General features: G+C 46.0%; 1 protein-coding gene, 1 non-coding gene and 1 pseudogene across 2 annotated transcripts in view; 1 reads left to right on the plus strand and 2 right to left on the minus strand.

Moving 5' to 3' along the window:
- Window positions 1-7,169, minus strand: part of CD276 (CD276 molecule) — a 30,045-nt gene extending 22,876 nt beyond the window's left edge. The window contains exon 1 of the mRNA XM_036842482.1: window positions 7,008-7,169. The gene's annotated coding sequence lies outside the window, so the exon portion shown is untranslated. The remainder of the gene's footprint in view (window positions 1-7,007) is intronic.
- Window positions 7,170-19,696: 12,527 nt separating this feature from the next.
- LOC118889828 lies at window positions 19,697-20,070 on the minus strand (annotated as a pseudogene).
- Window positions 20,071-21,461: 1,391 nt separating this feature from the next.
- On the plus strand, window positions 21,462-21,534 carry TRNAG-CCC. Its single transcript has one exon. It is a non-coding gene; the product is annotated as a tRNA-Gly (tRNA).
- The last annotated feature ends 5,459 nt before the right edge of the window (window positions 21,535-26,993 follow it).

The raw sequence follows: 26,993 nt of genomic DNA on the forward strand, positions 1-26,993 counted from the left end.
GGCACCATCTTCCACCCCCTCTGATCAAGCCAGAAACCTGATTTCTCACACCCTTACAATCCGTCACCAAGAACAGCCATCCCTGAGCCCAAAATATATCTCAAGGGTCTGCAAGCTACAGCCCCAGCACCAAATCCAGCTCACCACCTGCTTTTGTTCAGTTCACCAGTTAAGACAAGGTTTACCTTTTTAAATGGTTAGAAAATCAAAAGAAGAAGACTCTTTCATGACACATGGAAATCACATGAAATTCAAATTTCAGCATCCGTAAATCAAGTTTCATCGGCACACAGCCACACTTCATTCATTCACATATTGTCTGTGGCTGCTTTTCCACTACAACAGTAGAACTGAGTAGCTGCAATAGTCACAAAGCCTAAACTATTTACTTTCTGGCCCTTTACAGAAAACGTTTGGCAACCCGATATATCTTTACTCTCTCTATTCCCCTCCACCTCTGCTTCTCTCTCTGGTCTGCCAAGTCGCCATCATCTCTTGCCTGCAAGACTACAAAAGCCTCCTCACCGGTCCCCCACTTTCTCTCTTGTCCCCCAACCCAGTTCTATACTCCCATCTAGACTCTACACAGCAACCAGAAAAACTGCTGTAAAAACAAAAGTGCATCATGTCATCACTTTCAATATCTAATCAGCTCCTCCATGGCATACAGGGCCCTGCCTGGTCCAGCCCTGCCCACCTCCCCAGCCTCACCTCCTCCCACTGACCTCTCATCAGGGTCCCTTACAATGAGACCCTCTTCCCTACCTCACAGGGTTTTTGCAAACACAGTTCCTTCTTCCTGGATGACATCCTGAGGGTCACCTTGGCAGAAAAGCTGGGTTGGAGGTCTGCCACTGTAAGGATGTCCCTGTTCTGCGTTGCAGTTTGTTTACCTCGTGTCATACTGGGACCTCCCTAAGCAGGAACCACGTCTGCTTTATTTACTATTGGATCCTTAGTTTTACCAAAGGCTTGGCACATAATGAGTGTTCAAAGCACTGTTCAATGAATGAATGAATGAATGAATGCCTGTGTGTTTAGATAGATAGAGAGATGGATGGATGAATGTTTGTATATAGAAAATGGGTCTGGAAGTGTGATAGTGAACCCAACTCTGGGGCATGGGGATGAAGGTAAAGGTCTACTTCCACCTTCTAGTTGATGTACTTCTATAACTTTGACAACAAGCATGTAATACTTTTGTATTAACAAATGAAAAAGGAAAACAACAACATAAAGATTTATGTGGGTTTTAGACCAGGCTCTATCACTGACTTGCTAGGCTCCCTAGAGCAAGCCCATTGCCTCTCAGGGTCTTCATCTCCTTACCCCTCAAAGGAAGGTCCTGGCCTCCTTCCTGTGCTATGACCACGATCACATGCTGGGCTGGTGTGGTCACGAGAAGCTTCATGGAAGGAGTGAGCCCTGGTGTTTTAGAAGATGACTCTGGAGTCGGAGATATAGGTTCAAATCCAGACTCTGCCACTTCCTAGCCATGCGACTTTGGGAAAACATCCTCTCTGAGTCTCAGTTTGCTCATTTGTGCAATAGGAATTTAAACTCTACCCTCATAGGATGATTATAGGACTCAACTGAGCAAAATTATCTAAACTGTCCTAGTTAGTATAGGTGCTCTGTAAATGGAGTCTGGGGAAAGAGTCGAGGGGATCTCCAGAGTTCCCTGGGAATCCTGTTGGTCTTCCTTTTTCCTGATAATGAGTCAGTTTGGGCCTTTGGAGTTCAAGGCTGTCCACTGGGCACTGCTCCCCAGCCCCGTGATCCCACCCAAGAGAAGAAATCAATTCTTCCTCTCAAAGTGATTTCTGTGTGAGTCAAGACGGCAGTGTGTCATCAGCTCCAGCCCGGCAGAGTGGGGCTGGCATCTGCAGCTTGCTTCCCTTATGACTTATAGGAAGAACAAGGAAGAGGGAGAACAGGACAGAGCAGAGCCCGTGGCCTCCCCAAGCCAGACCATCCCCACCGAGGCACCCTCTCCACACTGAAGTCAGGGCATCAGAACCGGAGGAGGCAAAACCAGAGAGAATGTAGACATCTCAGTAGATCTGAGAACACGGTGACTTTTGCTACAGCAGCTGGCCTGCCTCTCACACCCTCTTCTGGCTAAGGGGCCACCACAAAATGAGTTTGCATCTTCCAGGGTTCAACAGCCACTTGACAAGGCAGTGTGACACCATCTCAGAACTGGAAGTGCGTGCAGAGGCTATATACGCACGTGGATGCACACGGGAGGTACACACACACACACACACACACACCCCATCAGAAACACAGAGCCCTGAAAAAAAGTGAAAGCTACACTTAGCTCAGAAGAGGTCTGGCCAGAAAAAAAGGATTCAAAGGAGGGGAGCGGAGAGAGGAAGGGAAGGCATGAGAGAGCGTAAGACCAAATCAGAGGGCGGATCCCAGGTCAAGCCCTGGCAGGCCTGCGGCACACATATCTGCATTCACTCAACTTCTGCGGAGTCCTGTTAAGTGCCTACCTAGATATGTCTGGAAACCCCATCCCTTCCAGAAGCCTTTCCAGACTTCACTCAAGGAAGGGTCCACTTACTTCAGATGTGTTCTACCTAAACACCTCCCTGCCTTCACATTCTTTAGGTTTCTACCCTGAAAGAGGTTCACCCTGGCAGAACAAGGCTGCAGACCCCTCTCCGCCTAAGCACCAGCCCCCCTGGATCTCCAGGGATTCCTCCTCGTGAGTGTAGCAGGCACCACCGGTCCTCAGAGCTTGAAGGCTCCTTGGAGTTCACCTGTCCAGTGCCCACTTCCATGCCCATCACAGAGATGGGAATCTGAGCCTAGAGAAACGAGTGTAGGCTGCCACGCTCAGTCGTCAGTCACCATGAGAGGTGACTAAGGGCCTGCTCACAAGTGGCCCTGGGCCTCAATTCCTCACCTGTTAAATGGCATCATTAGGTTGCCTTGCCTGCCCCAGGGTACAGTCTGAGCTCAGGTACAGCAGACAGGCCTAGGTTCAGATTCTAACTCGGAAGCCTTGCTAGACACATGATCAAGTTTAAATGACTTAACCTCTTTGAGATTTGATTCCACATCCCTACAAAGCGGGTAACAATCCTACCCCACAGAACTGCTGTAAGAATAAAATAACATACACAGAGGACTTAAAGCCCCTAGCACTCAAACAGTGGTAACGATTATTACTACTTTTGTTATTATTGCCATGGGCATGGCGAAAAGGCCTCCTGGGATCCTCTGCACTGAGCCTCCTCTGACAGGCTATATACATCTATACATCTAGGTCCCTGGGAACAGAACTCTTTCTCTGACCCCCTTTGCTCCTAGGACCCCATCAGCACCCAAGCTCCAAAGCAGCAAATCACAATTCGGCTCCATCTCTGTGTCTGGCTCATTCCTGGTGGTCCTCTCTCCCTTCCTCTTCCCAGTGGGCTCAAGCCCCTACTGCCCCTGCTGCCACCACATCCCCCAGTACAGGGCCTCCCCCATAAGCACACATTCCAGTGTCTCCCCCATGGGAGGCCCAGTTCCTGGGAGCCTACACTGACTTAGGGTGACCTGGGAGCCCTGCCTCCCAGAGGTAGTATCTCTCCCTGCTCCAAGGTTTCCAACAAAAGATGTTTCTCAAACCCCACTCCCAGCGGGTTCCCCCCAACATACCCTCCCTAAGCCTCAGGAAGGCCAAAGGCCCAAAGGCATTAGGGGTGTGGAGGAGGCATTCATTCTCTGGACCACAAAGAGAATGAGGAAGAATGGGGGTAGCTGGCTGGGAGCACTGGGCAGAACTGGAGGGTGTGAGAGGGACTCCTGAAAGGCACAAGTGTGCTGAGGACCAGGCCTCTCGAAGAGTAAGAACTCTTAGCAATGGTTCCAACTGGGCTGCAAGGACAACTACTCTGGGATACCCAGGTCAGGCCTGCCCTCTCCCCAGCTCCCCACATGAATCCTCTGCCTTGCTGTGGGGACCCTTAGCACATCTTACCAGGCTCCAGAATGAGGGGTAAAGACTGTGTCTGCCTCCAGAGTGGCAGAAAGAGCCAGTTCTGGAGGGAGACATCATCCCAGCCCCAGAATTTGCCAACTGCATGTCTTTGGGCACGGGACTTCTTTCTGGGCCTCAGTTTACCCATCTATACAATGGAGCTAATGATACCCTACCTCATAGGACTGCATCCAGCACAGCCCCACGCCCCCAAACCTGAAAACTCAATGCGCCTATCTGGAATCTCTTACTGCAGGTGTGGCAGAACTGGGGTTGGCAGGCAAGGGTTACATAAAGCACACGTGGCCCCCTCCCAGATGTTTGATCCATTCTGAGCCAATGAGACCAAAAGAAATTTCTCAAAGATCACATGGACCGGTTCCCACCCTCTTTGCCCTCCCCCAGGCCCTGACTATGCCTTCCCTCTTTTGCCAGTGGACCTCCCTGTCATTCCTGCCCTGGGGGTGTGGGAAAAGGACAGCAATGGAAGTGGCCACCCACTCAGAGGATAAGCTCATGGGCAGTGACATCATCCTGCCTGCCCTTCTTCCTCCTCCCCTGACCCCGTGACTCAGGGCCATGGGTTCAGGCTCTGTTAATCTCAGAGGCTGCTTGGATTTGGGTCATTTTTCTTCACATAGCACAAGCCCTGTATGTCCAACCAAGAAGCAGCCTGCAATAAGCCAGACACTTGTTCTACAACACTTTCTAGGAGTCTCTTTGGGTGCTGTGGAATCCCAATTTACAGCTCTATGATCACACTCAGTCTCTGACCCCAAACAGTATTGCTCAGCTCAGCATCAAACCCAAATCCTACTCCAAAGAATGAAGATTGACGACTCCGTAGAAGGTTACAGTAAAAGGATAGAGGAATTCCCACCGGAACTTTCAGAAGTCAACCTCAGCAGAATAAGGACACAGGCTCTACAGAAGGGACAACACTTCTATAACTGTCCTTTCCACAAATATTCATGCACCTGACCCAGCTATCAGGCATCTGAGTATCTCAGACATTCAGCCAGCCTGCTTCCATCGGGTGCCCAGACAGAGGTGCAGAGGGCTGAGGACAGGATGGAAAAGTGGTCCTCAAATCCCAGAACCCCTTCTCATCCTAGGGCTTGCTCTAATGTAGGCTTCCCATCTCTAACAAGCTGGATTGTCTGATTTCTTGGAACACAGGAGTCTGGAATGAATTGGAAAGCTCACTGAAAGCAGGCAGGAGAAACCACCAGTGATGTCATTGAAGAGAGAAAAGAATTCCAAAGTCAGTCATGGGACCAATACAAGCATCAACTGAAGCCACTTAGTGCAAAGCTCACTCCCTCAAGAGTCCCCTTGCTATACAAGTCCTTAGTGCAAAAACTGATGTTCACAGTGCTGATCTGAAGTCATGAAGGAAAATTTCACTGACATCAGGAGTGTCCTGATGTCAGACTGTGATATGTGTAATACAGCGGAGAAAGATTTCCATGCTTAATGGTTAACGTAAGTGTTAATGCTTAATCTCAGGAACTCCAGATATCAGGGAATATACTCACCGAAAATATTCCCATTTCCAAAAGAGCTGGAAATATGAGCCACCATTCATACCCACAGCCTCAGAGCCGTGCCACTCAGATCAGCCCAACCCATTGGACATGTTTAGAGTTAAAATTCAAGTTTAGACTTCAATTTCTCTCAGCCTCCAAAAGCACCCACCTGTGTGCAGGCCCCCAAACTATAAGGAAGGCTGCACAGCATCAGATTTCCTAGGGACTTCTGGGAGGCGAGAGGGAGTCAGAGAGGAGGCTGAACTAAATAAAGAACTCTCTTAAAAACAGAACAGCTTCATTACTTTCTAATATAGAAGCTAACTGCTAAAGACAAGCATGTAAGAGAAGGACCTAGGGCCTTCATTTAATGATGAAATCAGACTTATTTACAATTATCCACATCCAATTTGAAGGTAGTTTTTCTCAATTAAGTCAAACAAACCCTCCCAACTCCCCAGTGGTTTTTGCCTTCCTATTTGCTTAATGTTTTCCTCGATGATAGATCCCATATCTGAGTCATCCATCACACATCTCTCATTAGGGCAGGTTTGGCTTAGAAAGAAATCCCCTTTTCTGGCGTTTCACTGCCTTAGGCCCCCAAACCTGCCAATTCGCTAGCTAAGCAGCAATAGAGGACCTGGGACACTGGGATTCAATCCCCTCCCCTCTAGTGTGTCCCCACCCTGGGTCCCTACCTTTCCTCCACCCCCTCTCCATCCTACCCCACCCACCATCTCCCTGAGACTTCCCAAGCCCAAATGACCCCACCCCTGCTCCCTCATGCTCTGCCTCCCAGCCCCCAACACCTATGCATCCCTTCACCCAGGCCAGCTGTCCCTGCCCATCCTTCTCAGAATCTGTCCCCTCGTGCCCACTGCTGCCCGTGGAAGCCCTCCAGTCGCCCACTCCTTCATCCTTCTGGGCCAGGCAGAATGGACCCCCACTCCCCGATCCAGCCCCTCGCCCTCCTCTCCCTGGCACCTCCCCCTCCTCAGAACTAGTGGTCAGGTCAGGGTGTTTTCCTCTGCAGGGACTCCGGGAGACCCTACTTCCCTCCTAGCTCCAGCTAGCGGCTTCGTGAAGCTTTCCAGAATCAACACAATGACAGATCAGCCTCTATTCCCCCTGCACACCCAGGGCCTCCGCGATCACAGCCACCCGCCCAGCCTCCTCCGGCGGTTTCCCGAGGGAGGGGCAGGTCCCACACTGCCCCAGGCCCTGCCGGCCAGGGAGGGGAGGCAAGGTTGGGGGCGGGCTGGACCTCTGATAGCCCCCTGCCGCCTCCGGGACCCAGAACCGGGGTTCACCGTGCTCCCGCGCGGAGGCCAGCCCGGGCCCGGGGAGAGGGCTGGGGTGGGGGCGCCCTGCGAGAGACGGGGCTCACCGCCCGCTCTAGCAGCCCTGCAGCAGGCACGCTGCCCGGCAGCCCGGGGCAGGACTCGGCCGCAAACAAAGGCCGCCCGGACGCGCGCCGAGCCCGCCACGCAAGCACTCACCGCGCCGCGCCTGACTCCCGGGACTCGGGGACGCGGCGGAGCGCTGCCGAGTCGCCGCCCGCCGCCGCCGGCCGCGAGGCCGGGCGCGAAAGGGGTCGGGGGCGGCCCCGGGAGTCCGAGGGGCGGGGCGGGCTGGAGGAAGCTGCAGGCCCGGAAAGGCGGCCCGGGTGCGCCCCAGAGGCAGGATTGGCCCCGCGGCGAAGGTTTGGGGCAGAGGCCTGAGCCCGCCCGCTGGGCAGGGCACCCGGCCGGGACCCGCCCCTGACCCGGGTCCAGACCCACGCGGGGGCCCTAGTAAAGGGGCGCTGGTCTGATCTCTGCCCATCTCCCAACCTGTCCCACCCTCCCAAGATCCGAAGTTTATTTTCTGCTAGGGGGACAGGTGAATGGTCACTGACCACCCCGGCTCCCCCTCCAGGCCGCTGGCAGCAGAGCCGGAGCTCGGATCTGGCTGTCTGACCCCCAGTCCAGTGTTCTCCGCCACCAGGCTGGTACCGTGGCCTGGAAAGGGTTAATTCGACTATGAGGCATTGAGAGCTGCTGGGAGCTCTCTATAAATACAGTGTGTCGTGGGCGCCTGAGCCAACCGCAGGGTAATTTCCACCTAGCTGGTTTTCCCCTTTTCCTTCCACCCCCGGCCACCCGGCCAGCCCTGCCCCCAGCCCCATGCCAGGCTAGTGGCCACCCCAGGCCCCCAAAGGGGGAGCAGCTCTGACACGCCCCCAAGCCCCTCCCCATGACCTGGGGCTCTGTCTTTATAGGAACCAGTTCCAGCCTGGGAGGAGATAGGGGGGTCAGGCTTGAACCTCCACCTGGGGAGAGATGGGGGTCAGGCCTCTGCCTCCGCACATGCGGCCCCTGCACCTGTTCTCTGACCTGTTCTCCATTAGTTACAGACAGCAACAGCTAAAGTGTAGCAGGCTTCTGTGGGCCAGGGTAGAGGCTAGGAGCTTTCCATGTGGGGCCTCTTTAAATCCTCACAACAGCTGGACATGTAGATATATTATCCCCATTTTACAGGTGAGAAAACTGAGGCTCAGAGAGATTAAAGGGACTCCAATTTATCTTACGGCCAGACCCACCACCAAGTGCCAGCAGCAGTATGGGAGAGGGCTTAGGAAACATGCATGGATACATGTTCACCTCTGTGTGTCAGCCACTGTTTTAAGCTCTTTACCATTTTATCTCATTTCATCTTTCCAGCAATGCAATGAGGTAACTGCTATTATTATCCTCATTTTCACAAATAAGGAAATTAAGACACAAGGAGATAGGTAACTTACTTAAGGATATCCAACCATTAAGTGGAGGAACCAAGATTTGCCCCCTTGAATGTAAGTGCTGAATTCAAACTTAATTGTAGTGTGTTTGTGTGTGGCAGTGAGGCATGGGTGTGTGTATTTGTGAACACCTGTGAGTAACTCTCTGCATCTAAGTGCACATGTGTTTCTGAATGTAAGTTTGATAGCGGCTGTGTCTGTGTGACTGCTCCTAGGGATGGAGCAGAGAGTGGAGGGATCAAGGCCAGGCCATCTGGTCCAGAGTTCTTGAAGGTCATCAGCCTTCCCTCCAATCCACACTGCTTCTCTCTGCTCTGTCCAGCCCTGTCCAGCCTGGGCCTGGCCTCACAGTTCTCAGGATGAGTAGCCCCGAATAGGCCTCAAGACCTGGGGGAGAAGCATCCCAGGGAGAGGTGCCCCTGAGCTGAGAGATCCAGGAGCCCCACAGCAGGACTTAGAACTAATCTAGAGGAATTTGCTTTCCTTTCCTCGACCAGGAGTCAGTCCTGTGCTTTGTGCCCCAAGGTGGTGACACAGGTCCTGTCCCAGAGGACTAACAGTCTGGCAGGGAAGGCACAATTCAGCCGTGATGGACAGTGAAGGAACAGCACAGGGTAGTTTATAGCATAAACTGTATAGTATATAGTTTATGGCAGAGGCTGGGGGAAGACTTTTATCATAATTGCTAGAGAGATCAGGTCAGGAGGGAAGGAAATGAGTCCTGGCTGTCATTCCTGGAAGCAGTGGCTTAAGAAGGTGCTGATACCCCCAGAAAGGGCAAACACTGTGAGCAGGGGATAGGCAGAGTGTCTGTAGGACAGGCTCAGCTGCGACTCAGACATTTGGCCCTGGACACAAACATCTAGACCATCCCAGCACACAGGAATCTCCTCAGGTCAGGGAATGTTTGTTCTATGCCTAGTTGAAAATACAGTCTTCCTCAGACTCCCCTGCAGCTAGAGGCAGTCGCATGAACTAATGTGGCCAATGAGATGGAAGTGAAATTCACTGGTTGGGGCTTCAGGGAAAGCCCTTTGTTAAAGGAGATTGTTGACACTATAGAAAACATCATGGTGGTTCCTCAAAAAACTAAAGATAGAACTACCATAGGATCCAACAATTCTACTTCTGGGTGTATCCAAAAGAATTGAAATTAGGGTCTCAGAGATATTTGTACATTCATATTCATAGCAGCATTATTCACAATAGCCAAAAGGTGGAAGCAACGCAAGTGTCCATCAATAAAATGGAATATTATTCAGCCTTAAAAAGGAAGGAAATTCTGACACATGATAGAACATGGATGAACCTTGAGGACATTATGCTAAGTGAAGAAAGCCAACCACAGAAAGACAAATATTGTATGATTCCACTTATATGAGGTACTAATGTAGTCAAATTCATAGAGAGAGAAAGTAGAATGGTGGTTGCCAGGGACTGGGAGAGGGAGAATGGGGAGTTATTGTTTAATGGGTACAGAGTTTCGGTTTTGCTGAAAAGAGACTGGAGATTGATAGCACAACAATGTGAATGCACTTACTACTGAACTATACACTTAAGAGTGGCTAAGATAAATTTTATGTTGTGTTTATTTTTCCACAATTAAAAAAATAGAAAAGAGCAGGCTTAGCTGGCATGAGCCTTGCCTTTTGCCTTTCACTCCCTTTTCTCTTTGTGCCTGAAGTGCAGGCACAAAACCAGACAGTAAAGCAGCCATCTTGCAACCATTAGGACAAAAGCTAAGTATGGGTGGCAGAGGAGAAAGTCAGAAGGAACCTGGTTCCTGAAGGCATTGTGCAGCTGCCACCCTGGCCCCGGATTGCTTCCAGCCCTTGGCCTGGCCCTCGAATTGCCATTGCTCACTCAGGATTGATGAGGGAGGAACGGTGACCCTTCATAGTCTTGTCCTCCCCAGGCTACCTATAAGGAACATCAGACCACCATTCTGGCAAAGGGAAGGGGTGTTCTGACCCTCTTATTACTCTCCCCAGGACAGAAATTCTGAGTTCATGGTGAAATTCAAAGACAATTTCCTTTGGCCTCCTTTGACATACAAAAGGACAAGTGTCTCCCTCGTCTGTTTGAATACTCTTAAATCCAGCAACTGGATTCCTTAACCTAGCTATAAAGTGGGGGCTATACAGATGTTTTCGGCTCTATAGAACAGCTAAGCAGTCCATCTTTCAGAAAGCAGCTTAGAGACATTGACATGCCTCACCTAAGGACAATACTCAAAATCTTTCATGTCTGTAAGAAAGAAAAATCAATTCTTGGTAGCACTGGGGTTTAAGGCCCAATTTGAGCATTTGTTCCGAGGATCCCTGTGACACCAGTATCTTGGCATTGGCCTACCTCCACTCAGGCTGGTTGCTGCAAATCACCTCCTGAGTTGTCTGCATTTTCAGGCCTCAAGTCCTTGATGTCTTGGCAAAGGCCACATCCCCCAACCTGCCCCGCTCACTCCCAGCCAGCCCAGACTGTCTATGTCAACTCCGTTTCCCTGAATGAGTGGATCCAGTGTAGAGTTGAATATGGTGTAGAGTGACTACTGCAGGTTCCTGCTAGAAAGTTTCTTATTTCTGGTACTTGAGTGTTGGAGTAGACTTCAGGTGTCTAGATCCAAATACTTCCAGCTGGAAGCTTCTGGCTGGCAAAATAAAATAATAACATTTATTATTAAATGATTATTAAAATAATAATCTGGGAGGATCATCTGGGAACACTTCACCCCCAACACACACACACACACACTACAAAATAACAAAACACTCCCTAACCCTTAACCAGGCTTGTATAACTAGCTACCTCTATCCGACCCACCATCCCTTCTTCATTATCTGTCCCAGGTGGAGCCATTCAGCCTCCTCCCCCTTGCCTCCTCCTTCTCCATAACCCAGGCTTACAAGGTTCCCAGTCCTAGGAATCCATCTCAGAGCCTGTATCCTGCTGCTGGAGGGTCAGGGTCGTCCTCGCAATAGGAGGGTTGGGCCAGAATTAAAGAACAAAACGAGAACATAAAAACTGCACCATAATGCCAAGGGAAATCTGTCATCACAATGGGTAGTTGGGTTTTTTCTAATGACTTCTAATCACGTGAAAGTAGTTGAGTTATTAGCACTTGCAGGGCCCTGAGATCGAGGCACCTCCTTCAAGTTTGCATCATATATGCCTCATTTAGGGCACCCTCAACCTAGTCTGCTCTTAGCTTGGCCTATGACAGACTCAGAGAAGAGAGCACATAACAGGATGACAAAGAGTTCCAGCTAGAAGAATAAGGCACGGACAACAAGGGGTCCAGCATCTGAAGTCGGCAGTGGAGATCCTTGTAAGGAAGACAGTGGATAAACCTCTTGAAATCCAGACATCTCAATCTCAATCCAGGTGCTAAGTCCTTAAGTACTATATTGCTGTTTTCAAGTCCCATGTTCTCAGTATGGTCATTTGGTTTTAGTTGGGCTTGAGAAGTGTGCCTGGGCGTCTTCAGGACATCTTACCATAGTCCAGTCTTGGTAGGGACACAAGGGAAGGCTTCACTGCCCCAGTGCTGAGAACAATTTATTCAGTCCTCCCTTATGGGTCATTCTTAACCTGCCAGTTCTTTATGTCAATCTCTAATTTCTGGGCAGGGCCACCGATTTGCCAGTCCTGGCCCCCTTTCCCTCCCTGTCTTCTCTCAGCCCACTGGCCCTCTCTTTGGAGAAATACAGTGTGATGGCAGTCACCTCTCTCGGACCATGTCTTGACCACGCCAGGTCTCCACTTGGGTCCCTGCTGCTGGGGAAGACGACCCGAGACAAGCTGTGTGAGCTGCAGCATCTCAGTCAGTGACCAAAGGTTCAGTCCTCTTACAGGACACCTCCCTCCCTGCTTCTTCCCACCAGCTGGAAACCAGGCTTTCTTCCCACTGGCCCACTTCACCCAAGGTTCCCGCATCAGGTGTGGGGTATTATGCCTCATTGGCTTAACTGCTTTTTCCACGTTTGTGGCTGGCAGTTGCTAATGAATACAATCTTGCATTTGTTTTCTTAAAACAGGACTTTCAGCACAATAACATATTTGGCACCTCTCTCCTTTCCTTCCTCATTTCCCATGATGAGATCATCACAAAACACAACTTCTAAAGAAATCTCTACAACCAACTTTCCGAGGAACCCGACAACCTCCACAGACGAATGGTGGTGGGCCTCGGGTTTCTGAGAGGGAACCTTAGCAGCAGCAATGACTGTCCACTCAGAGAGATGTGTGGCCACCTCTTAGGAATGACCCCAGCCACCAAGTTTCCTTCATCCCTTCACCCTAGAATTTCCACCATCAGCCCGTCACCATTCTGTTGGGGTCAGCATTGCGTCAAATGTGGTTCCTCCATCACTCCACACCCTCCGCCCTCGGTAGATATTCACACAGGGGATATCTCCATCCCCTCCCCTCAAGGGAAAGGGAAGTCTATTAGAAGTGGGTCTCTCAAACTGGACAAATCGGTTTACTTTCCTTCCCTAAGTCCCCCCTCAGGGTGCAGGTGCCTACTTCAACCCTGATCTGGTCTGACATGTGCTGTCAACCGTGTTCTCTGCTTGTCTCATGCCTTATCTCCATAGGCATTTTGAGAGCTCCCTTGGGGCAGGAACCCAGGCTCATTCTCCTCCAGGTTCCTCACCCATGCTTCCCACATGTTTGTAACTGAAAGAAAACTGAACTCTGGAGGGAACGCCTTAACCCTGGCTGGCGGGACTGTGGTATAGACAGTACAGTAGGCTGGAAGCCAGGACACCAGGGCTCACCTCCCAGCACTGCCAAGGACGGTGCCATGTGGTGGGGGGGGAAGTGGGTCAGCCATTCAGGGTCTCTCTGCCTCCTTTTCCCCTCCAAAAGAATCCACCCCACGCTCTCCTGCAGCCGGCCATTTTCTCACTGAGAGCACCAGAAGGATTTCCCCCTCGGCCCTGTAGCAGGCAGGACTACTGAAGCAAACTACCACCATGGACAGTGGTCTGCAAAAGCCGGGAAGAGAGTAAATTTGCCTCCAAATTCCATGCTTGTTTTCCCCAAGTTCCTTCCTTCCATGGTTTGACATAAGCACTTGCTGCCCTGAGCCCCCTCCTGATATAAGTGGAAAGGCAGCTGAATAGGGCTTCCATCCCCACCCTCACCCCTAGGGGCCACAAGGATGCTCCTTAATGCTTGGAGCTGGAGGAGGAAGTGGGAGGAGAGAAGGGGGGAAAGCAGAGTGGACGGGGGCTCTGGAGGTCAGGGAAGGGTTCCCAGGGAGGTGGGCTTCTAGCTGACCTTGAGGGAAGGGACTAATTTAACAAGTGAACAGCATCAGGGTCCCTGCCCAGGTCTAGCACTTCTCTAAGACAATGCACAGGTTGGGAAGACCTTGATCTGATTACCTCCAGTGTGTGCCTCATGGATCTGAGAGGAGGAAAGGGGTCAGGTGATGGAGGCAGAAGGGGGAAACCCTGGAGAGAGCAGAGCTGGGAGGGGAGACAGAGCACCTGGGCCCACATACTCTGCCTGCCACACACCTGCCCCCCCGCCAGTGCTCTGGGTGAAAGGTGGTGTTGAGAACTGGCCCTCCTCTTGTGCTCTCTCTCCTACTCAAGGGCATCACACTCCGGTCATTCTGCCTCTTTCCTGATCATCAATCTGTTCACGATCTCTCCCCTGATTCATTCCCCTCTCTTTCTTGTAACACTTCCACCTTCTCGAACACTCCCCTCTCTTGCTTTTCTTCTCACCCTGACTTGTCGCTCCTTCTAGTCTCCTATGCTGGTCCGTCTCTTCTCCCCAACCCCTGAATGTTGGGGAACCCCAGGACTTGGTACTCAGAACTCTTTTCTTCTGGGTCTAGAGCCACTCCCTTGGTCATCTCATCACTTTAATATCATCTATGTGCCAATAACTCTCCAAAGAAAATCTCCGCTTGGACTGTGTTTTGAATTCTTATTTCCACCCCTGCCTACTTGATATCTCCATTTGTCTGCAATAAGAATCATGATTTCCATTCCCCCCTCCCCACTGCCAGTGAAACAAAAGAAAACAAAACAAAAAACAAACCATTTCTTTCCCTGCAGCCGTCTGCCACCTCAGGTGATGGCAATTTCTTCCAGTAGCTTGGGCTAAAAATCTTGCAGTCACCCTTAATTTTTCTCTTTCTTGCATACCCCATATGACCAATCCTACTGGATCTACCTTCAAACCAGATGAACTCTCTCTCCGTCTCCACTGCTAACCATCCATCTCCATCACTTGCCTGTATTGCAATAGCCTCCTAATTGGTCTCTTTGCTTCTATCTTTCTACTCTGTAGTTATTTTCTGTACAGAAGCTAGAGTAATCCTTTTAGCACAGGCAAATGAAGTCATTCCTCTGCTTAGAATTCTCCAGGGTAAAAGCTGAGTCTTTAGTTGGCCTACAAAGTCCTACATGACCTGGCTCCCTGCTATCCTTCTGATCTCATTTCCTACCATGTTCCCTGTTGCTTTCCTTTACTCCATCATCCTTTCCTTGCTGTTCCTTGAACACACAAGGTATGGTTTGCCTCAGAAACTTTGCATTTACTATTCCCCTGACTGGGACATTCTTCCCCAGATGTCCATATAACTCATTCCCTTAACTTTCTCCAGGTCTCTGTTCAAATGTTACCTTTACCAGGGAGGCCTTCCGTGACCACCCTATATAAAATGATACCCACCAATCCCCCATCCCAGCCATTCTTTAATTCCTTTACTCTGCTTGATTTTTTCCACTTAGCATTTATTTACCTTCTGACAATATTATAATATTACTCATTTACACATTTATTTTCTATCTCTACCCCATCGCATAGAATATAATTCCATGAGAATCAGGATTTTCTTTTGTTCGCTGCTGTATACCTGCACCCAGAATACTGCCAGGCACATAGTAGTTGTTCAATTAAAGTTTGTTGAGCGAATGGATGGGTGAATGAAGACCAGTAGTTGAAGAACACATGGATGAGAAAAGATTGCAGTTTAGTTTTCAAGACATGAGAGACCTGAGCATGTTTATGTGCCTGTAGGAAGGTACCAAGAGAGGAAGAAGTCCCATGAGGGAGAAGAGGTATGATACTTGGCACATAGCGATCTCTGAGAAGCAGAAAGACACAGGATTCGGAGCCTAGGACCCTCTCCTTCCTTGGGCTGGAGGGAAGGAGCTGATGATGGGGTAATAAGGATGAGAGATGGGAAATCAATGGAGGCCCCCCCAAAGGCTTCATTTTTTTTCCTGTGAAGTAGAAGGCAGGATATCTGTTAAGAGCAAGGGAAGTAAGTGGATGGAGGCTGAGAAAGGGTAAAGATTTGGGTTAGTGGCAATGAGAATGAGAGAGATTGATCCTCTGGGACACACAGCATGGTTTTTAAGTAGTCATGAAAGATCACAGTTTGGAACAGCAATAATCTCATGTCCTCTTCCCCCCATCTGTTTGGGGGGTTGCAGGCAAGATCACGGTAGGGCAGATAGCTGCTCTGTGGAGGCAGGAATCTAGGTCTCCTGGTTCAGAATCTGTGCCCTACCTCCTGAGCCATCTCTTTTCAGGGCTTCCCCTCCATGAATGAAGCTACCTGACCCCAGCTCCTTCCCAAGGTCTAGCTTTCTCATGACTGTAATTCAACCCAAGTGTGGCAGGACAGGTTACTGGGAAGCAGACTTGAAGATGGAGATTAGCATGCAGGAAGTTTATTAGGGATGCTCTTGGGCTCAACGACTTAGGAAGAAAAGAACTGGGCAGAGAGAGACTTCGGGCCACAATACAGTGGCAGGAATGGCCTGAGCCAACCCCATGGGGCACTCTGAAGCTGGGATGACCTCTTTAGCATTGTCCTGTGTTAGAGTCAGGGCTGGCCTTTTGTACCCAAGCACTGTTCCACCATTGGATGTGGGTCTCCTGGGAAGGGGGAACGGCCTGATCCAGGTTACTTTCTTTGGCAGAAGTAGTTTCCAAAGAAGACTTACAGCTGAGAGCCATCTTCCTGCAGTACTGCTAGAAGCTGGGGGAACAAGTTCTTCAGTCACCAAGGGGGATCCCAGCAGCACACCACAGCATGCACTGTACTATTAGTAGTAATACATGTTTAATTAGCCCTTGCTCTATGCCTGACCCAGGGTATCCCTCAAACTCAGTGGGGTCTGAGAAGTTTCAGGAACTTACCTGAGGAATCTGGGTACAGGTACTAGACTCCTGCATGGGAATAAGAGGCCTTGGGTTCTAATTCTAAGTCAGCTGTTGACTCACTATGTGACATCAGGCAAGTCTCTGACCTCTCTTAGCCTGAGTTTCCCATATGTGTATGAAGCTTGAGCTGAGGGTACTTGATCAATAGTCTATGGCCTTATGATGCCTAAAATCATGGATGGCAAGGAGTGCCTTGGATGGCACAGTGCCTATGCCTCATTCTTGGACCATACCACCACCCTATCCCTCTCACTTCTAGAGCTGTCACACTCAGGTCTTTATGGGCAGGGACCACAGGCTGAATAATCAAATACAAGTCCAAGTTTAGATTTAGGAGACAGTGAGCATCCTGGTGCTCTTTCCAACTCCCCCAAGCCTCTCAGAGTGAAAAGTGGATTTTAGCTCTTCCCAGAAGTATTCATGGTCTCTGCCCCTACAAGAGACACACAGAGTATTTGATAGGTTAGATACTTGGAGGTCATTCAGGTTACCACCCTGTTTCTGGCATCATAGGCCACACAGAGACACCCCTATCTCCTAGGGGGTTATGATCTCACATTAGTCATTAGCAGCTCCTGGGGGCGACAGGGCCTTTGAAAGACCAGAGGACAAGATAAAAGTAATTTGGAAGTCTGCTTTTGATTTGGGGAATGATAAGAACATCCTTAAATTATCCCCCCGCTCCATACACCCCAGCCCTTGCCACCAGGTTTACATTTCTCAGGATAGTCCTCTGTTCACCTAGCTCAGCTGGCTCATTTGGGAATTGTTTTTGTAAGATGGTTTATGTTTCTTCTAACAGGAAACTGTATTCATTTCTCGTCTCTCCATTTTTGTTCTCTGACTACCTCATGACAGAATGAGGTCCGGGAGAATGTGGCACCCTCCACCCACATTTGTTTGAAAACTAATGTGGAATGCAAAGAAGAAAATGAGCCAAACAACAGCTGGGCCTGATCCCTGGAGTCACAGCACATGAGAGGAGGAAGGCCCTCAAACACCATCTAGTCCGTTTGCTCCCGTGTTACAGATGGGAAAGCTAGGGAGAAGGAAGATGAGACCCCAGCTTCTTACCAAGTAGGAGATCCTTCAAAGGAAGAGGAGGAAGGCTTTCAGAACATGGTCTTGCGTTTGAAATGACAGAACAAATATATAATCAATTTTTTAAATAACCAATACACAACAGAAATAGGAAATAAGATGAAGAGCCATTGGCAGGCCAGAAATACTGGGAAATTTCTAGATAATGGAAAGCAGATGGAGATTTCAGAGTCCCATCTTGATGCTGAATTAAGTAGACTGAAATTCCCTCCCCCAAACTCAACCCCGAAGACACTGTATTAGTGAGAGGACGGGTGATGTATCCCAGAACCTAACTCTGGAGAAACAGAAGCCAGACGGATCCCAGTCTGGCAGAATACTGCAGATCAGAGGTGGAGAAAGTCAGATATCATGGATGGATGAGAATCTGGGGGAAGGCTTTCTAGTTGTGGATTTTCTCTCCTCCACAATTCTCCAGATATATGGTAGCCTGCCCTTTCATGTCTGTGGGCAGAAAACATCAACATAGCACAGCGGGAAAATGTGCAAGGTAACCTCAAGGCAGTTTGGAGCCAGCTAGGATGAGAAATAGATTCAACAAACAAAGGCAGGCAGGCAGCCAGCCACTGAGCAGTCTCATCCTTCTTCCACACTTGATTGGGATAAATGACTACACAGAGCGAGGCAGCTCTTAGAAAGAGGAGCGACTAGGGCAAAGCTCAGAGATGTTCCCTGGAAGGCAGAGTTCTCTGGCTTCTCTGTGGTCATTGACAAACAGGGGAACAGATGCTCAGAGGCTCTACACCCTGGAGGCACTCCCCTCATAACTTCACCAGGAAGAGCAAGGCTGTGAACCCGGTCTTTAATCTCACTCCTCCTCCAAAGTACACATTATTGGCCAAGAGAGCTGACACTTCCAAGGGAACATGAGCTCAGAGCAAAAATAACCAACAAAAGAATGACTATAGAGAGTGAAGTGAACAGACTGGGCAGAATAAGAATTTACATTAAGGACCAATACATGTATCCTTCAAGACATAAGGGAGGACATTGTAAATATAAAGCAAGAAAAACAATTATTAAAAAAATACTAGAAATGTGGGAATGACAAATAAATATTAATCATTGAAACAACGTAACTCGTTAGATGGGGGTAGTAAATAGCAGAATGTATTTCAGTCCAAGAACAGATGAGAGAGTTGGAAGATTAGGCAGAGGACAAAAACCAACATAAAAATCATCAGGAAGGATATAGAGATGGAAACAGATAAACGAAAGTAAGAGGTATGGATGACAAAGTGGAGTGGATGATGTGAATTTAACTGGAGTCTTCAGAAAAGAAAAGAAACAGAAGATAAAGTATTTTAAAATACAATGTCCAATTATTTTCCATAGTTAAAAGATACAGGACCTTTGATTGAAAAGAACCCTCAAGCATAGGCAGGTCTCTTTCACGGAACATTTGTTATGTGCTTGAGTGGCACATGAGGCTGTGGGGGAGGTGTGTGTAATAGGGAGGGTGCAGAAATAACAAAGTGAAATTTCCCACAGACTCAGTACTTAGGAGACAAAGTCCTGCTAGAGGGAGAAGGTTTGTGTCAAACACATAGCTGGTCTCCCTCTCATGATATTTGCCTAATTTTGAAGCTGTATTGGTTGGGAGGCTAAAGAGCTAAGTTCAAACATCTGAAAAGGCATAAATGAATTTCCCACGGTGCCTTATGGTTAAGGGAGTAGAGACTTGACTAGCTCTCAACCAAACCAGAGGGAGACCTGAGTGAAAACGAAACTTACAACCCAACTCAATCTAGATCATTTTCTAATCACATTTTTGTGACTGGCCCTGTATTTTTATCTGCCTAGTAAAGGAAGGGTAAACCTATCTAGGGAAAATTCTTCAGTCTCAGTTCATGTATATTACTATCTCCAGTGTACAATAAAGAATTATATAGGCATGTGAAAAGGGAGATAAATGTGATCATATATTCTCAGAAAAAAATAGAAGAAGACCCACAGTTTGACCCATATTTTCCAGTTAGCAGACAGGAGTTTTTATTTATTATTACTTTTTTTCCTGAGAACCACCCTTTATTCAGCACTAGTGATGCAAGACGTACAGCACCAGGGTCTCCTGATTTTCACTCCATCACTGAAATGCTCCCATGTATCCCCCTAGGGATGGTGCTGTCTGAACTGTAGTCCACAGTAGCCACATGTCGCCATCTTTGTTTCTTTGTCCTAGTTTATGTACACTTTGAGGTGGCCTTGGACCCCGCCACCCCTGTCACATGATATCACTTGACTCCCAACTTCGCTCACAGGCTACTCTGCTATCAGATCGACAGTGAAGTTTTCATTCACCTCTTTCTGACAACCTACAAATTGAACTTTCTGTAGTCTTTATGGTCATAGGCCTGGCCAGTGTGCGTGACCTTCTCACCAGTTGGCAAGGACCGCACCCCGAAGCACCTGGCGCCCCTGGGCAGGCTCCATACCACCAAGCCGCCCTGGGCCAGCAGCTGGAGGAAGGTCACCACTGCTGCCATCTTGCCAGACAAGGTGTTTTTTTTTTAACATTAAAAAAAATGTTTATTTTATTGAAATATAGTAGATTTACAATGTTGTGTTAATTTCTGCTGTACAGCAAAGTGGTTCAGTTATACATATGTGTATTCTTTTTCATATTCTTTTCCATTATGGTTTTTCACAGGATATTGAATATAGTTCCCTGTGCTATACAGTAGGACCTTGTTGTTTATCCATTCTATATGTAATAGTTTGCATCTGCTAATCCCAAAACTCCCAATCCATCCCTCCCCACGCTCTCTCCTCCCCCTTGGCAACCACAAGTCTGTTCTGTAAGTCTGTTTGTAGATAAGTTCATTGTGTCATATTCAAATTCTACATATAAGTGATATCATATATGGCATTTGTCTTTCTCTTTCTGACTTACTTCACTTAGTAAAATAATCTCTAGTTGCATCCATGTTGCTGCAAATGGCAATTATTTCATTCTTTTTCATGGCTGAAGTAGTATTCTATTGTATATATCCATTCATCTGTTGATGGACATTTAGCTTGTTTCCATGTCTTGGCTATTGTGAATAGTGCTGCTATGAACATAAGGGTGCATATATATTTTTGAATTATAGTTTTGTCTGGATTTATGCCCAGGAGTGGGATTGTTGGATCATATGGCAACTCTATTTTTAGTTTTTTTAAGAACCTCTATACTGTTTTCCATAGTGGCTGTACCAATTTACATCCTCACCAATAGTGTAGGAGGGTTCCCTTTTCTCCACACCCTCTCCAGCATTTATTATTTGTAAACTTTTTTAATGATGGCCATTCTGACCGGTGTGAGGTGTTACTTCACTGTAGTTTTGATTTCCATTTCTCTAATAATTAGCGATGTTGAGCATCTTTTCAGGTGCCTGTTGGAGAAATGTCTATTTAGGTCTTCTGCTCATCTTTTGATTGGGTTGTTTGTTTTTTTGTTATTGAGTTGTATGAGGTGTTTGTATATTTTGGAGATTAAGCCCTTGTCAGTCACGTCATTTGTAAATATTTTCTCCCATTCCATAGGTTGTCTTTTTGTTTTGTTTTTTTTTATTTTTTATTTTATGGTTTCCTTTACTGTGCAAAAGCTTGTAAGTTTGATTAGGTCCCATTTCTTTATTTTTGCTTTTATTTCTATTGCCTCAGACAAGGCATTTTAAATACCTATTACAAGTATGTTAAAGAGGAAAGTGGAAAATATGACAATATTGTTTAAAAGAATACCTGAGCAGATAATTGTAATCTATAAAAATATCAAATGGATTTTCTGGAACTGCAAAGTACAATATCTGAAATTACAAATTCACTGGATGGGTTTAAAAGCAACAGACAGAATTGGTAAACACAAAGGTCAATATAAATTATCCAAACTGGGACTTCCCTGGTGGTCCAGTGGTTAAGACTCTGTGCTCCCAACGCAGGGGGCCCAGGTTCGATTCCTGGTCAGGGAACTAGAGCCTGCATGCCACAACTAAAGATCCCACAGGCCACAGTGAAGATCCCATATGCTGCAACTAAGACCTGGCCCAACCAAATAAATAAATAAATAATTTTTAAAAAAAAAAAATAAAAGAGTAAATTATCCAAGCTGAAGCCCACAGAGAAAAAAGAATGGAAAGAAGAGAGCACAAAAGACATGTGAGACACGATCAAAGGTTTATGTGCAATTGGAGTCCAAGCAGAGAGGAGAGAGAGAATGAGATAGAAGCAAAGTTGGAAGAGAGAAAGATTAAGAACTTTCCAAAACTGATCAAAGATATCAATGTACAGATTCAAGATGCTTGGTGAAAGCATACATACAAATTGGATAGATACGAAGAAAATAACGCCTAAACACTTAATAAGCAAATAGCTGAACACCAAAGCTAAGAAGCAAAAAGCAGCCTGAGAATAGGGACACATATGTACTTTCAAAAGAGCAACAATAAGATTTGATAATTTTGCATCAAAATTTTGGAAGCTGTGGAAATTGAATGATATTTTAAGGTGCTGAAAGAAAAAAAAACCGCAAACATAATTCTATCTCCAGCAAAAATAATTCTATCACAATTCTATCTCTTCAAGATATGAAAACAAAATAATGACATTTTTCAGATCAAAAAAATCCAAACCAAAACTGCAGCCAAGATAATGTACTATTGGAGAAAGGATAGTCAAATAAACCAACAAAATCAAATAGAGAGTCCAGATATAGACCCACATATATACAGTCAAATGATTTTTTGATTAAAATGTCAAAGAAATTCAATGGAGAAAGGAAAATATCCTCAATTAATGGTGTTGGAAAAATTGAATATCCATATGAGAAATAAAGGACCTCAACCCCTACCTCACAATATACACAAAAACCAATTTGAGAAGGATCACAGGCTGAAACATAAGAGCTAAAATAATAAAGCTATTAGAAGTACTAGGAGAATATTTTTGTGACCTCTAAGTAGGCAAAGATTTCTCAGGGAGGATTCAAAAAGTATAAACCATAAAAAAAAGACTAATTAGTTGGACTTCATCAAAATTAAAAATTTCTATTCATCACAAAACACCATCAAGAAAATAGGCAAGGGGGCTTCCCTGGTGGCGCAGTGGTTGAGAATCCACCTGCCAATGCAGGGAACACGGGTTCGAGCCCTGGTCTGGGAAGATCCCACATGCCGCGGAGCGACTGGGCCCGTGAGCCACAATTGCTGAGCCTGCGTGTCTGGAGCCTGTGCTTCGCGGCAGGAGAGGCCGTGACGGTGAGAGGCCTGCGCACCGCGATGAAGAGTGGCCTCCGCTCGCCGCAGCTAGAGAAGGCCCACGCACAGAAACGAAGACCCAACACAGCCAAAAATAAATAAATAAATAAAATTAGAAAAAAAAAAATGATGAGGATGGTACATATTGTTATAAAAAAAAAAAAAAAAAAGAAAATAGGCAAGCCAGATTGAGAGTAATATTCACAACACATCTATCTGATGAAGGGCTCGTATCCACAATATATAAAAAACTCTTGGGCTTCCCTGGTGGTGCAGTGGTTGAAAATCTGCCTGCCAATGCAGGGAACACGGGTTCGATCCCTGGTCTGGGAAGATCCCACATGCCGCGGAGCAACTGGGCCCATGAGCCACAACTACTGAGCCTGCGCGTCTGGAGCCTGTGCTCCGCAACAAGAGAGGCCGCGATAGTGAGAGGCCCGCGCATCGCGATGAAGAGTGGCCCCCGCTTGCCGCAGAGAAAGCCCTCGCACAGAAACGAAGACCCAACACAGCCAAAAACAAATAATAAATAAATAATAAATTAAAAAAAAAAAAAACAACTCTTGCAACACAATGATAAAAGTAAAAACAACAACAAAAAAATTTAAATGGGCAAAAAACTCAAACAGTTCACAAAAGAAGATATACAAATGGTCAATACATAGATGAAAATAAAGGGCTCAAAAGGTTAGTCATCATGGAAATGCTAATTAAAACAGTTAGGCATCATTACAATAAGGACAATACATACCTGACATAGCGAGTAAAATGGAATAGATTTACAACAATTTACAATACTAAATGTTGTATAAGATGTGGAGCAACTGGATCTCTCACATGTTGCTGGTGGAAGTATAAAATGAAACAATCACACTGGAAAACTGGTGGTTTCTTAAAAAGTTATATATGCCACTACACTATGACTCAACAATTCCACTCCTAGAGAAATAAAAACATATGTCCACAAAGAGCCTTGTGTAAGAATGTTCATAGCAGTTTTATTCATAATAGTTCCAAACTGGAAATAACCCAGATGCCCATCAAAAGGAGAATAAACAAAATGTGGTATAGTCATACAATGAAATACTACTAAGCAGTAAAAAGGAACACACTACCGATACAAGTGACAACATAGATGAATCTCTAAAATATTATCCTGATTGAAAGAAACCAGGCATATAAAAATACATTCTGCTATAATTCCATTCACATGAAATTCTAGAATAGGCAAAATTAACATAATTATAAAAAGTAGAATAGTAGTTGCTTCTGGAGAGGGGAGAGGTTGTAAAGGAGCACAAGGGGGCATTCTGAGGTGAAGCAAATGTCTGTGTCCACCAAAACTGATTAAATAGTTCATTGAAGATCTATGATTTTCGCTGAATATAACTTACACCTCGAAAAACATCATGCTTAATGAAGGTATTAAAATTATGAACAAGCCAAGGATAAATAATATCCCCAGCACTATTCAACCTTAGCATTATAATACAAATTAAAAAGTGAGGAAAGAGATTTAAGATTTGGAGAAGAAGAGAAGAAAATGTAATTATTTTCAAATGATAAATGTGATCATATGAATAGAAAACTCAAGAGAATATCAGATAATTTTTTAGATTAGTAAGCCCAGTTGCAATATTAACAAAATTTAAAAATCAATAGCCTTCCTCTACATCATTTATTAACAACCAGAAAATGTAATATAAACTCAGATACCATTCACAGTAGCAATAAAAAACTATATAATATATAGAAATTAACCTATCAAAGAATATACTAGAAAAGCTTTAAATATCTAATAAAAGACATAAATGAAGACCAGGATATATGGAAAGATATACCATGTTAAAGAATGGGAAATTTTAACATCACAAAGATGTAAATTATCCTTCAAATTAACTGATACTTTTAGTAGAATTTCTATCAAAAATAACCTAGAAACTTTACAAATTGATTCTGAAATGTACAGGGAAGAATAGAAGATCACTGATCACTAAAAAAACTTCGAAGAAAAGCAAAGATTCTCCCTAATATATATTAACACATTCTACAAAACCATAATGCTAAAACTAGTGTAGAACTGGAGTTGAAACAAATAAATAGGTCAATGGAACAGAAACAGATGTTAATGAACTTGAAATATGATAAACATGGAATCAGAAATCAGTGGAAAAATAATGACTTTTATAGTTGATGATATTGAGAATATTGGCTCATTGTAAGGACTACAATAAAAGATCTCTACACCTTTTAAAAAGTGAACTCTTGGACTTCCCTGGTGGCGCAGTGGTTGAGTATCCACCTGCCAACGAAGGGGACATGGGTTCAAGCCCTGATCCAGGAAGATCCCACATGCCGCAGAGCAACTAAGCCCGTGCACCACAACTACTGAGCCTGCGCTATAGAGCCCATGAGCCACAACTACTGAGCCCGCGTGCCACAGCTACTGAAGCCCATGTGCCTAGAGCCCGTGCTTAGCAACAAGAGAAGCCACCGCAATGAGAAGCCCATGCACTGCAACAAAGAGTAGCCCCCGCTCGCCGCAACTAGAGAAAGCCCACACACCGCGATGAAGACCCAATGCAGCCATAAATAAATAAATAAATAAACAAATAAATAAATGTGAACTCTAGATATATATAAAATCTAAATGTGAAAAGTATAATATGGAGTTAACAGAAGAAAGTATATGATCACATCTTGTGACCTTGGGATGGGAAAGGATTTCTTAAACAAGACCCCCAACGCAGAAAATTTCATCTGGAAAAAATTGATGACTTGATCTACATCAACATAAAGGATTTCTGCTCAGTGAAGGACACCATAGACAAAGTTAACAGATCAGTGGCAGAGAGAAGATAATTTCAACACTGAAAACTGATGAGGGAGCAATACCTTCTAGACCCTACAAGGAACTCTAACAAGTAACAAGAAAATGACAGGAGTCACAATAAAAATGGACAAAGTATGTGAGACTGGTAGTCATTAGTTCCATTCCCCCAATATCTCTGATTCTCCTCCTGGATATGTGGTAGGATTACACCTTCCTGTCTCCATGAAGTTAGAAGTGCCATATAACTTGCTTAGTCGGTGAAATTTCAGTGGAAGCGACAAGTGACACTTCTAAGCAGAAGCTTAAAGTTCTTAAATGGTTCTGCAGAAGCAGCGCCATTGTGCAGCTTACCACATTTTTTTCCCTTTGGTGTAGTGACAAGCAATGTTAGTGATGGTGGTGACTCCATTAGCCTGGGTTTCTGAGTGGCTCTGATAAGTGGAGACTCCTGCTGACTCGCAGTGACCCAGAAATACTCCTTTGTAGGTTTGAGCTGTTAAGATTTCATGGTCATCTGTCACCCTAGCATAATTTAGTCTATCCTGACTGATAGAGAAGTGGAGTCCTACCAAACAATATTATCTAAAATTTGTGGCAGTGAATAGGAGCTGGTCATCAGGTGGTGAGAAAACTGTGAGCAGTTGTTGGAAGGACAGCAATTCATGTTATGTAGTGGCAAAATATTGGATAAAATTGCCACCTGCAATAACCCTAGGGGAGAAGAAGATAGTAGTGAGCATTAGTTTCTGTTGACTGCATTTGAAATAAGTTCAGAAAATAACTGGCACATTTCCAAGCAGGAATGGAAGGAAATTGAGAGGGACCAGAAAACTGGGGTCTTGCACAGTTGGAAGTGATAACTGCTTCTCGACCCTAACAAGTGAAAGGAAAAATGAGAAGGACTTGAAAGATCAAAGGCCAATTAAAATCTCAGCCTTTTTTCAAGGATCAAGTCAAGTTTGTGGCTATTTCATCCAGTGATAAAAACTTTTGAATGGATTAAGATGTCTCAAAGTGAGGGTCCAGCTGAAGGTGAGGTATTCAGTAATTCCTTTTAATTTGACAAAAGACATCTTGGGATAGAGTCTAAATGTGCAGCTCTTCCACAAAAGCTGAATACCTTACCTGCAACTAAGTGAAAGGGAAGGGGTGGGGAATAGGATGAGAAAGAAATGTAGCAAATCCAAGAAGTTCATTTAGAAAATAACTATGGATGAGCTCTGTCATATGGAACTGACTGGAATCAAATAAATAAGAAGACTAGTAAGTTTTTGAAGAGCATTATGTTGCCAAAGAAATTTTAAGTGTAAACTTTAAAAGTCTGTGACCCTTTGAGCTTTTA

This window comes from Balaenoptera musculus, chromosome 2 (genome assembly GCF_009873245.2).
Source record: "Balaenoptera musculus isolate JJ_BM4_2016_0621 chromosome 2, mBalMus1.pri.v3, whole genome shotgun sequence".
NCBI classification, from domain to species: domain Eukaryota; kingdom Metazoa; phylum Chordata; class Mammalia; order Artiodactyla; family Balaenopteridae; genus Balaenoptera; species Balaenoptera musculus.